The sequence below is a fragment of the Zonotrichia albicollis genome, chromosome 6 (genome assembly GCF_047830755.1).
Source record: "Zonotrichia albicollis isolate bZonAlb1 chromosome 6, bZonAlb1.hap1, whole genome shotgun sequence".
In the NCBI taxonomy this organism is placed as follows: Eukaryota; Metazoa; Chordata; class Aves; order Passeriformes; family Passerellidae; genus Zonotrichia; species Zonotrichia albicollis.
The window spans coordinates 46717121-46729543 of record NC_133824.1 but is presented as its reverse complement, the minus strand read 5'-3'; the positions used below and the strand labels follow the sequence as shown (position 1 = coordinate 46729543).

At 38.0% G+C, this 12423-nt stretch overlaps 1 protein-coding gene across 8 annotated transcripts in view; it reads left to right on the top strand.

Moving 5' to 3' along the window:
* The window catches only part of IRAG1 (inositol 1,4,5-triphosphate receptor associated 1), a 73966-nt gene that overhangs the window by 16958 nt on the left and 44585 nt on the right, over positions 1-12423 (top strand). The window contains exon 1 of one of the 8 annotated variants that reach the window (XM_074543444.1): positions 10617-10678. The exons of the other annotated variants lie outside the window; for them this stretch is intronic. The gene's annotated coding sequence lies outside the window, so the exon portion shown is untranslated. Of the gene's footprint in view, positions 1-10616; positions 10679-12423 lie in introns of those variants that run through there. 8 annotated transcript variants of the gene reach the window in all.

The following is a 12423-nucleotide window of genomic DNA, read 5'->3' as shown; positions in this document are numbered from 1 at the left end:
GAGAGCTTGTGGAGAGGAAGGGAAATCACTTGACAGTGTATGAAAATTGCTTCCCAATTTCAGCTGCTGAATTTCCCATATTTTTCTTTATAAATAACAAATGAAAGTCACTGACCTCTGGGCTCATGAGAATAGAATTACATGACTGGGGCCTGGTTGCAGTGGAGCGTGGAGTTTGTCCCAGGAGGAGGTGCTAAGTCAATCTGATGTTCTGCACATCACCTCAGACTGGAAAAGTCTTAGAAGCAGCCCTACATATTGTGCCGCGTTCCCTTATGCCACTGTAGTGGTGTCCATCCAGACTTCCCTGAGGGCTCTTGCAGTTAAGAACTTACTCCTGTTTTCTGTTAGATAAAATTATCAGCATTGCTCCAAAAGCTGGTTTTAGTAAGTGCAATAGTCAGTGGAGTAGACTGTCGAAACCAAAGCAGATTTATGAGAATTTCGAAGTATCTTAGGAACCTGAAGCAAGGTTAGGAGGGCTTGAAAAGTACTCAATGCATTAAGTAAACATATCTTTAAGGGACAGGGAGAAAGAATGTGCGGGATATAGTCTAAAACCTCAACGTGTAAAACTTTGTTTTTATCTTTGTGTTGAGCTTTTGGGATCTGTTTGAAATGTCTTCTGCATAAAACACAGCATTAAAATGTCCCTTCCAAACCTCATATATTATGTGCTAATGGAATAGAGTCTCTGGAGTATTAACAACCTTGAACCCTTATAAGAAGCTCTTGATATTTCCTGTTGGATTCATTTTTTGTAAGACCTTGACATTTTCTGTTTACAGAATTGTTTTTCTTAGTAAAATGGCAGACATCAACCATCTCACTCTCTACAAAGCTGATGTATAATTGTAATGGAAGAGTGAATAATACCTAAAGATCCCCAAAGAAATCTGTCCTGTTGCTGTTTGGTATTTCTCTGTCTAGTAATGTGTTCAGAAATTACATTAAATACCAAGTGGTGGATTTTACTGATCACTTTAGAATGAGGCTAAAATTAAGGACCCAGAGGAAAAATACAGCGCACAAGAAAAATAGCCTGGGCTACCTTGGGAAGAGTGTGGCCAGCAGGTTGAGAGAGGTGATCCTGCCCCTCTGCTCAGCCACACTTGCAGTGCTGTGCCTGGTTCTGGGCTCCTCTGGACAAGAGAGACAAGGAGGTACTGGAGAGGATCCAGCAGAGGCCTCAAAGGGAACGTGAGGGGTCTGGAACATCTCTCCAGTGAGGAGAGGCTGCAGGAGCTGGGCCTGGTTAGTTGAGAGAAGGCTGAGGGGGATCTCATTAGTGCTTATAAATATCTCAAAGGAGGGCTAAGAGGATGGTTCCCAGACACTTTTCAGTGGTGCCCAGGGACAGGAAGAGGAGCAATGGCCATAAACTAAAACACAGGAAGTTCCATCTCAACATGAGGAACAACTTCTTTACGCTGAGGGTGTCAGGGCATTGGGACAGGATGTCCAGGGGGATGGTGGAGTCTCTCTGGGTACATTCAAAACCCACCTGAATGCTTTCCTGTGTCACTGCTCCAGGTGACTCTGCTTTGGCAGGGAGGTTGGACTGGATGATCTCCAGAGGTCCCTCCCAGTCCTAATTATTCTGTGATTCTTATTATGAAAATGATGAGTTGTATTTCTTTAAACCATCTAGCAAGTCAGACTCTTCTTGTAAATTGCTGTTCCCATTTGTATTGTGTGGAGCTTTACCCGTGTACATGGCCTATGAGTCTGTCTCAGTGGACTTTGATCACTCCAGAGTCTGGCTCCACTTAATATGAAGACAATTTCCCTTTTTCTGTTGCTTAACAGGTAAAGATCAGAATTGATGGATATTTTTCCCTTCAGAGCAGGACTTGGTAAATTTCTTGTACAGCTTTTTACAAAATGAACACAAATCCACCAGGTTTTTCACCTAATGTTATTCTTAAGTAGTAGTTGCTGATATGTTTTCTCAGAACAAAGTCTCTTAAACTCATGACAGAAACCTCACAAGTCACAATGTATCTTACACTCCTCTGTCAGCTTATATGATTCAGAAGTTGTGAAGCTGGGAGTTTTTTTCTTCCTTTTGAAGGTGGGTACTGTACAATCATCCTGTGTACTTATCTTCTGAGCATCTGCTTGGAAAATAAAACAACGTGCCTTTTTGACATCCAAGAAAGTGCTATAAAAAGTCTGTTGCTATGTTTAAATGCCTACACTCAGTTGCTATAGCAATAAAAATATCAAAAATGATGTACAAATTGCCACAGTGCATTACCAGCCCTTTCCTAGACAGGGAGATTGTGGGACTGAGACTGAGGTGCTCAGTGTATTGGAGAGCAGGATTGCCCCATAGTTCCAGGTGCCCTGTGGTGTCATCTGAGAGCAAAATGTGTCCCATGACAAAATGTGTCCCAAAATGTGTGAATCCCAAACTGGCTGGGTCAAATGGGACAGCTGGGTCCCTACTGAATTCAGTTGCTTCTTCATTACTTGTATGTTGAATATTTGGATCAAGTTCCCATTTCTCTGCAGGATAAGCTGCTGAAAATGTTGACCTCTCTAAATTCTTTCAGTCCCATGACAGCAAGTGTGAAAATCAGCTTGCAGACTGCATCAGCCCATGTAGATTTTTCTCCCTGTAATGTCCCAGTGGTGAAATGTCCTTGTTTCTTAGGCAGTTATGGGCACCCTGCTATCCAAAAGAAAAGAAATTAAATAGTAGCTAATGGAATCTTTAGCATCTCTCTGGGGCTCAAAGCCTTGAACATTCAGTTGCTTCTTGAAGAGAGCAGGAAATTCAACTTCCTTCATAAAACACAGCAAGCAGAGGAAGGCATGTTATTTTGGCAACTGTAAGTTTGGTTATGGAATTGAATTGTTTCCTCAGACATTTCTATGCCTCGTTCTCTTGTCTCCTGAGGAATGTTAGAGGAAAGCCTTGGAGAAATTGAAGCCATTTTTGAAAGCAAGATAATTGGTTCTCTTTATTCCAATTAGCCTGAAGAATCCTCAAGGTTCAAATGAGATTGGCTCAAACTGCAGAACAGTGTGCAGGTTAATTTGCATATGGTAATTCACAACAGTCAGGTAATTATTTCAAGTATTTTCTTTAACATACTCTTAGAAGTCTAGTTGAGAGGTCTGATATCAAGAGTGTATCAGTGGTAGAAATACGTATTTTAAATTTGGAATTCAATTGTTATTGTTTAATGCTCTTTTTTCAAGAGTGTTGTAAACATGTTTATGAAGTGATTCTTAGAGGCAATGATGATACTCTGTACTTTGAAGGCCCACTTAAATTCTGCAGTACCTCTGACTACATTTTGGGCTTTTTCATTTTTCTAAAAAAGACTGGATAAACTCCTGCCATGTACATGGTTCACAGTTTTTCTCAAAATAAGGGCTGCAATGTTGCATACATAGTTGCACCCCTCTCATTTCTTCTAGCTTGTGTTTGCAATCTCAGTACAGTATTTTTCTATAATGAATCTTGTGCATCTTTGGGATTTAATTGTAATGTTTCAGTTTTGGTTTTAAGTGTTGAAAAATGTGATAATTTGCAGCTTTACAGCTGCACAAACTCCAGAGAGTGTGGAAGCATGTGTCTTTCTCAACCTCTGTGGGGATTCTTTGTTTACTTTCCAGCTGTTCCACATGGAGTACTGGACAATAACCTGGGTTTATCCTTAAATGAGAAGGTCAACAGCACTGATTGTGGGTTTGGTTTGTTGATAGCTGCTTGATTTTGGGGTATTTTTACAAATCTAATGAGGTAGTCCAAATGTTAGATCCATAAATATTTATTGATACTTGTTTATTAAAGTCCTTTGTAATTAAAATTCCAAAGGTTATCCTGTTATGTCAAGCTTGGGAGGTGCTTCTGTGGCTGCACACGGTTGTGTGCCTGTAAAACCAGCACATCTGCACTGCATTTACAGTATTGGAACTGTTACTGTTGAGAATATGTGGTCATGTGTATAACCTAATTGGGGAAGGGAGAGGACAACAGAGATGTGTGGAACTTAAAAACTATAGCCTTTCTTTTTCATGATGCTGCCAAATACTTGAAAACAAGAAACCTGATTTCTCTTAGGTTTGTGCTTATAGCACCTTACCACAGTTATGACATCAGTTTATTCTGTATTTCTAAGCTATTCTATATAGTCTCTGTTTCAGGTACTGTACATCTGAACTTGCATCTGCCATGGAAATATAAACTCCTGATATCTGTTAATTCCTGCATCAGCTTAGCTTCAAACTCATCACCAGCTTATGGCAGTGCAGGAGGAAGAGGGAGACCTGAATACACAACATTAGCTGTATAAGCTTTTTTCTAGAGAAAAAGTATTACATGGCTCTTGTTTTAGAAGCACATTTCTCTTTATATGTTGTCCACTAGCCTTCTTTAAGTGTTTGCTATGCATTTATTCTTTCCAAAATCTATTTTTGGTATTGTTTTCCTTGGAGTAAAAATTATGCTTTTATTCTGGATGTCAGCCAACTGTCTTTCTCCCTTCTTCCCTGCCCTCCCTTCATTCCCTCCCAGTACCCTTTGAACTTGTCCGACTTGTTGAATTTGGCAGGAGAGGATTGCAGAAGAATTAAACTCCTATAAGTGAAAATGAGCGGTGTGCTAAGAGAGGAGAGACGCAGCTTAGTGCTGCTAAGAGGAAAGGCTCCACTGTGAGCTGAAATTATCGCTGATTCTGTTTGATCTGCCAGCTGGCAACCTGGCATGTGTGAAGCTTCAGACCAGGCACAGCAAACGCTGTCTCTTGCTCTCCAGACTGGTAGGAGACAAGGAGACATGTAAGCTTGCTGTGAGGGAGATGAGACACAAAATCATCAAAATAAAATACCCGAAGAACAGGTTTTGATAGCTCAACTGCTTAGAAACAACCCATTTTTTAATGTAGGGAGACATAGGTTAATAAATTGTCTGTTTGTGCACTGCTATCTTTATTTTGGAAAAAATTCTTAAATGTCTGTGAAACAGATCGTGAAAGCTGCAGGCTAATAACTCCTGTGATTTCACACCAAGTTCTAATAGTTGGTGGCAGTCCATATGTTGTCTGCTTTCCAAAGTGGTGCAGAGCATTGTTAGTTTGTAACAGACACCCTCATCTATTTTGCAGATTTTTCCATCGAGGCCTAAAAGGAAAAGGTCTGAGGTTTCTGCAGGCTTTGGGAACAGGCTATAGACTCTGCTCAGCCTGCTCTTTAGGCATGTCACTCAGGTTCATGGGAATGTTGTTATGGACAGGTTCTTCCCATGGCAAGTAAATGTCAACTATCTGGGTAGAGGCAGCCATTCTAATTAGGCTTTCCTTATGCAACAGATGTTTTGAAGCTCAGCCAGGGAGAATAAAGTAATACCCAGAGGCAGCAGCTTTCTGGTCATTTCTGCTTTCTGGTCATTTAAAGAAGGCAGTTGGGGCTCAGGAATCTGTTCCCTGAAAACTTCCTTGCATTTGAAGTGGGTTTTCCACCAATTATGTCCTTTTGTGCATGTTCAAGGTCACCAGGCAAGCTCTAAGGCTGATGGAACTCCAGGAGTTCCACATCATAAATGCTGCTCACTTGGACTCACTCTTTAGGTGCCCTTTAAATCACTTGTCATAGGTTTAGGGGTCTATTTAGTTTTTTAATATATAGAAAAATACTGGTCTCTTTCTCTAAAGATTATTCAGAGTATGCAGATATTTGGTTTATGGATAAGGAGTGGTTTTGTTCTTCTCCTTTTTTTTTTTAAATAATATTGGGAAAACCAGCGACACTAAATAAATGCTCTCAAGATGAGATATAGTGATCCTGTTAAAGAACTCCCCTTCTGTCTTCCTTCAGAAGTTTCTGGAGATCCTTTTTGTTGAAGTAAACTTCAGTGAACAATGGCAGAATGAGATCTCATTTGCTCTTAAGCAAACTGATTGCACACTTTGTTTCTGTTCCTCACTGGTTTGTTAGTCTATGATTATTTGAAAGAAATTAACCTATGGTAGCATCCTGTTTTCTTTCTTTGCCTGATCATCTGCTTGGAAGGAGTTCTTAATTTGGCTTGACCAAACTAAAAATCCCACCCTTTTTTATCTAGTATTGAATTTGTTTCTCTATATTTAAAACAGGAAGCTCCTGCTTACAGCATTCCAGCTATCAGCCTGCTGAATATTCATTATCCTTTTTTCACCTATGCTGAAGGCATTATGCTGACCATGAGAATTCCAAACCTTCAATTCCTCTGATATGTAATAAGCTTTCTGCTTGCATTTTAAATTTTACTTCTGTAGTTTGAAACAGTTGGGCTAATTACTCATTTGTGGGTCTCATCCAGTGCAGTGAGTAAGGAGACCTGTACACATGGGAGTTGCACAGGTCAGTTATTATTCTGACAATTTTTAACATATTTCAGGGTTTTTTTCTTGATTAACATATACGTTACCCATTTGCTGGTTTTTAAAATTAAATGCTGCTTTATAAGCAATTTTAATTAAACTGGTTAGTAAAAATTAAGGCTGGATCATAGATGAGAAGATATGAAACCCTAAAAATATATTCCTAGAAGATAAAAATCATTGTTGGATTGCCTAACTAATATCCAAAAAGATATATTTTTATTTATATGTCAAGCATGATTCCACTGAAGTGAATGATCCACATGTTGATAAAACTCAGGATGTAAGTGTGCTTTCCTGGTGCCTGGAAGTGTAAAGTTCTTCAGGTATGTGACAAAAGAGATTTAGTTCAGCAGTGCAAGAAATGAGACAACTGCTTTTAGGTAACACAATGAGTTTTACTACAGTGAATTTAATCATTTGGACATAGCCTGAAGCAGTATTTATTCCACAGTGCCAACATCTGAGAGACAATTCAGGTGAGGAAGCAAGACTAGTGACCACTTTGACTTCATTGGAGTAATCATTTCTTCTTCACAGTAGTAAATCTTTGCTCTATTGGCAACTGTTATTGGAAAGTGCTGAACTATTACATTCACAGTATTTTGAATGCTCTGAGATTCTTAAAATGAAAAAAAAAAAATCACCTTTCCCAAAATATTTGTAGGACATAGTGAAAAATGTGTTGTTATACAGTGAAGACCCAAATCCCTTGAAGAGGTCAGGACTCAACTGTTGTATCCCTGACTTTCTTAAGCACACAGTTCCATTATTTTCTGCTGTGTTTGTGCTATAGAGTAATGATTTAAGTGGGTGAAATTTAATGTTCTAGTCAGTTAATAAGATTAAATAATGTACCAGTGCAAAGAATATTCAGCATGTTTTCAATATTCTGACCTTCCTCAGGAATATTAACCCATCACAGTAAGGGCTGCAGCTGGGCAGCTTTGTGAGAGTAACTGAACAAGTAACTGCTGCCTGTCTTTGCAGAGTAACCTGGCTAGAAATTTTGTGTGATTTATAAATGCCCGAATTTTGGGTTACTATAGTTGAAGAAATAAAAGTGAAGATGGAGTATGAACCTAATGAGTGAACTAAATAAAATTCCATTACTCCACTTTGCTTAAAAAAATGAAGAAAATTAAATTTTTAATGCCAAAAGCACTGATATAGTGTAATTGGTAACTCTGTAGTTGAATATTTCATGAAGCTCTGCAGTCTGTTCATTGAAGGAACTGATTGTAATTCAAACAGTCTCTGTGATTCAAATTTGCTTTTTGCTTCACCTCAGTTCAAAAGTCCACTTAACACATTTAGAATTGAAGTGGATTTTTTCTAAGTGTGATAGAGAAGTGTGGTGCCATTCATACAGGTTGGCAAATTGTTATGGTAAGTACTGTAGTTGCCCTGTTTTTTAGTCTTCTAAATCCCATTGTTTCTTAAGAAAATTGTTTCTGATTTAACTTGATAATGAGAATTTTAGAAAAAAAAATCATAGCTGGCTCTGACTTTAAATTTAAATATTTCCTTTAACAAAATTACATAAATGGCATGTTCAGTTAGTAACTTTATCCTCTTTGTTCTGTAAAAATATACCTTTTTGTTTTCAACAACCTTAAAAACAAACACTTGGAGGGAGCACTTAGAAAATGAATTTGTAGGTTGTCTTTAAGTGACATGGAAATTCAAATAAACATTATTCTAACTAAGAAACACAACAACAAAAAAGTTTGTGTTGGAAAAAATATTTACATGCCTTAGAAACATGTTCAACACAATTTTATATCCTGTTATTTGCAGAGATCAAAAAGTATCATTGGTATTTCTATTTAGATAGATTTAAATTATTTTTTTGCATAGGTATAGACATTATATATTTTGTTTGTTAAGCTAGCTAGGGAATTGTTACCTGTTTCTAGTCAGTTGTTGGATATAAAGAAGAAATGAAGGGAAGATGTGAAAAAAGATGAGTGGAACACACATTAAATGTTTCTCAAAAGCCTTATAAACTTTAGTTCTAAGTTCTGGCTTTCTATTTCTCTCTTATTTCTTTTGATCTGTGAGGAAAAATATTGGGAAGATGATTTCCTAATTATTGCAGCCTAGAATTTGGATAGAACATTAATAAAGGAAATTAAGATTTTAGTTCTTAAGAACATAAATTCTTAGCCAATATAATTAAGAATTAAGAGAAGGATAGAAACTCTCTCTTTAGCTTGCTATTCCTTCCACTGCCCCAAGAGAATTTTATGGAAGGTAATCTGAAGTAAGTCACTTCAGGAAAGACCATTGTATAAAAATTATTAATTTTAACCTAACAAAGCTTATCTCCCTGGGCTTCTCTGTAGTCATCTGAGAAGCAAAAGGTTCTTGCAGAATGCAATTCAGAGAGCCTAAATTAAATTCCTGGTTTTAGGGCAGGAACTTATGTTGATTCAAAAACAAGAAAAAAACCCCAACAAACCAACCCAAACCAAGCTACCAGAAAAATTCAGGAGACAAATAGCCTTAGGCTAAAGTGAGTCCTCATGATGGTTCCCTTTATACATATTCTCATGCCTGTCAGTATGTTGAAGGCAAGTGGTATTATTAATAATGCAGTAGTGAAGATGATAAACAGAATTAAATGGGTCTAGGCTCTTCTCTTGATCCTTCCCCACAAGGAACATCAACTTTGCTGTTATTGGTTTTGGTAGGAACACTTGAAAGAGATCTTTGATCAGCATTTAGCAACTGTATCCAGCCATATCCCACCTGATGAATCTTTGAATGAAAACAGCAATTTCAGCTGACAAGTAAAAGCAGATATCTGCCTTGTCTGTGAAACAATTGTTTCCTCAGCTTATCAAGTTTTCATTTCTTTATATCAACTCTAATAACTATAATAGGACTAATGCAAAGGTTGTGTTCAGTTTAACTGAATTGATAAAGAGACACAAGCAAACTAGATAACGTCTCATAATGGTTATCAAATCACAATATGTAAGGCAAAACTGAGCTTGAGAGCTTCAAGGGGAAGAGGGATGCTGAGGTGAAAATTTGGCTTTTGGGTGTTGGAAGAACTGTTTGTCGTGTTCCTTTACTTACCAGTACTCCCAGGATTTGATATTAGGGAGCTTTCCCTGCTTGGTCCTATCCTGCAAACCTTACAAATGGAGGACAAGGTGTGACCTGCCAAGTTGAAGGCATAGTTGTGCTGCAGCAAAAGAGCACAGGGAAAACCTTCAGGTTTAGAGGCACACAAAATGTACAGTTTGTCTCTTCAAAGTAGAGAGTGGAAGCTTCGATTGTGCTTTGTGGGAAAAAAAAGTAGGTTTCTCACAAAATTTTCTAGACAAGAATTAAATGTAGTTTGTTTTGATCTTGTGCATCTATGATGGAGTATCTAGCCATAGTGAATGAAAACTTGGAATGATATGTATTATCTCTTTGTTAAGGCAACTTTATTGTGGAATTTGTTATAGATTGAGTTTTCTGGTGCACCAGGGAAATAATACTTAGAGTGTGAAACAACTTCTAGAGTTGTAAAGTCATGTGGCCTTTTTCAAGTTTTTAATAGCTCAGGGGGGAAGGCCATCCACTGTATCATAGACCAATCTTATATTTTTGTTTTTTACATTTCTTTGCCTGATAAAACCTGATGTTTATACTGGCTGAACTAATAAGAAATATTAGAGGAAGAGAAGAGGTATTTCAAGCCTCTATCCCAGAAAATGGATTTATTCCTACTGCTGTATATTCTGTAAGAGAAAACCAGTAGGAGTGCAAGAGCATCTTAAGACATATCCCCAGTTTGTACCATTGATTTGAGCTGAGATTATTCTCATGTTTTTTCTGACTCAGACACGTGTGAGGCTTTGGACCAGAAGTGTAGGCAGGATTGTACAGCTGAATATATGTGACAGGGAGAGGTGTCATCTCAAAAAAAGAGATATTTTTGCAGTGAGAACAATCATTCACTAGTACAACCAACCCAGAGTTGTGGTAGTGTCCCCATTGCTGGAGGTTTTCAAATGGCAGAGAGGATGGTCAATAATCTCATCCAGGTTCCTTTTCCCACAATGGATTGGGCAGGTCAATCTTTCAAGGTCTCTTCCAGCCTGGGCTGTTCTGGGTTTCAGTGATAATGAGTAGGAAAAAGATGGAGAACAGCAATAATGCTTTGTAATTGAGAGCTGTGTAAACCTTCTCCCCAGTCTCAGCTTCTTGATTTTCTGGAAGCTTCTATATTGATTTGCACCTATGTCTTCTATTAAAAGGCATTGAAGACAAATGGAATTTTCTTCACAGAGCCCTAAAATGAGGTATGTCCTTTAGTGTGTGTGCAAGCAAATGTGCCTTTGTGTGTATGAGTGCAAAGTTTGGAAAGTGCTTGTTTACTGTCATTTCTCCTGTGAAATTCAATTCTTTCTCTATGGTGCATCTTAAAGAACTGAAAGCACTTTCAGTGACCTACCACCCTAATAGCCTCTTAAAAACATCTGAATATTGCTCATCTGCAAGAATCTAAAACGTGACAAAGCAGGGAGATGCCAGACATTCTTCAGGCTGAGATATGTTTACTTCTTCATGGAAGCTGCTGAGGAATCCAGCACAGTATCATCCTGGGTCTTAGTCCTGGCTGTGCTCTTACCATGTACTGTTTGTATTAGCTAGAAAAATGCAAGAAAAAGTCCTTTTTTCCCATTGCTTTCTTCTGCCTGTTCTGTCCATCCATTTCTTCAGCATTGCCAATTACACATGGTGAACAAAAAAGCACTTCTCCTTTGTTTACTTTCTCACAATCAGTTTCTTGCAGAAACTGAAGTTGCTTCCACCACTGAACATAAGGGCTGCACATCCAGGTCTTGCAAACCATTCATCTGATCCTACATAAGGATCATGTTCATGCTATGCCAAAAACGGAACCCTTCCTTAGCACTCACTGTTCTCAACATCTGCAGCTCAGGCCGTTCCAGGGGCTGTATAGAATTACTGCTGTACATCTCCTCTACATGCATCTGATCTCTGTTTGAACTGACTTCTGTGCTGCAATTATTTTTCAACTGTGGTAACAAATTCAATTATTTATTTACATACTGTTGTGAAGGAACTTCTTTTCTACTCAAAACTGCCTAGTAACTTCTTTTGGCATTCTTATCCATATGTACTGTGAGGATTTGAGGGCAAATTATTAATAGGCCACCCTATTCAGTCTATTCATCACTTTCTAGCCTGTTTCTATCCAGAAGTGTCCTTTTTGCATGGAAACCATTTGCAATTATTGACCAGTTTTTCTTCTATGAACCGTTTGTTTTTATGTTGTTGGGGGTTAGTTGTTGTTCTTTTGGGGGATGTGTGTGCTTGTTTTGATTGTTTTTTTGGGTTTTTTGAGATGTGACTAGAACTGTTTTAAGGATTTGGTCTCATATTCTATGCTGTTTCCAGCTCTTTCCTCTTCTTGATATTTGCCTTTTTGGCTGCTGCTGAATGCTATTTTCAGAGAACTATTCAAAATTACTCTGAGCTCTTTCCTAACTTGTAAAATATAATGACAGACTCTTATTTAACTAAGTGTTTTTTATATTTGTTTTTTTGTCATGTGCATCTGCTTGCCTTTTTCACCTGATATTTTGTTATTCAGGTGCTCAATATTGCATAAACTACCTTGGCTGTCTTTGGTTCTGATTTTCCCACCTCATCTATAATCATCTGTACAGACACACTTTTCCAGATTCTTCGGGACTATGTTGAACACCTCAGCACCCATGGAAGTGTAATGTCTGCAGCACACAGAGCAGCTTCTGTCCTTTTTCTTCCTTCAGTTACAGGAGGTATTTCTCTTTTGTCCTGTGGGAGCCGATTCCTTAAGATGCGTGATAGAAAATTTTATCCTAACCTCACCTTGAGAAATACGTGTTGCCTGTATTAAAATGCTTGTTGATTTCTGTTAAGGAATTTAATGAAATAGCAAAGTTCAGACTGCTGGACAGTCCTGTATTAATTTATCATTCTTGTATCTGGATCTAGTTAGTAATAAGCTATTACATAAATTTCTTATCTAGGACAG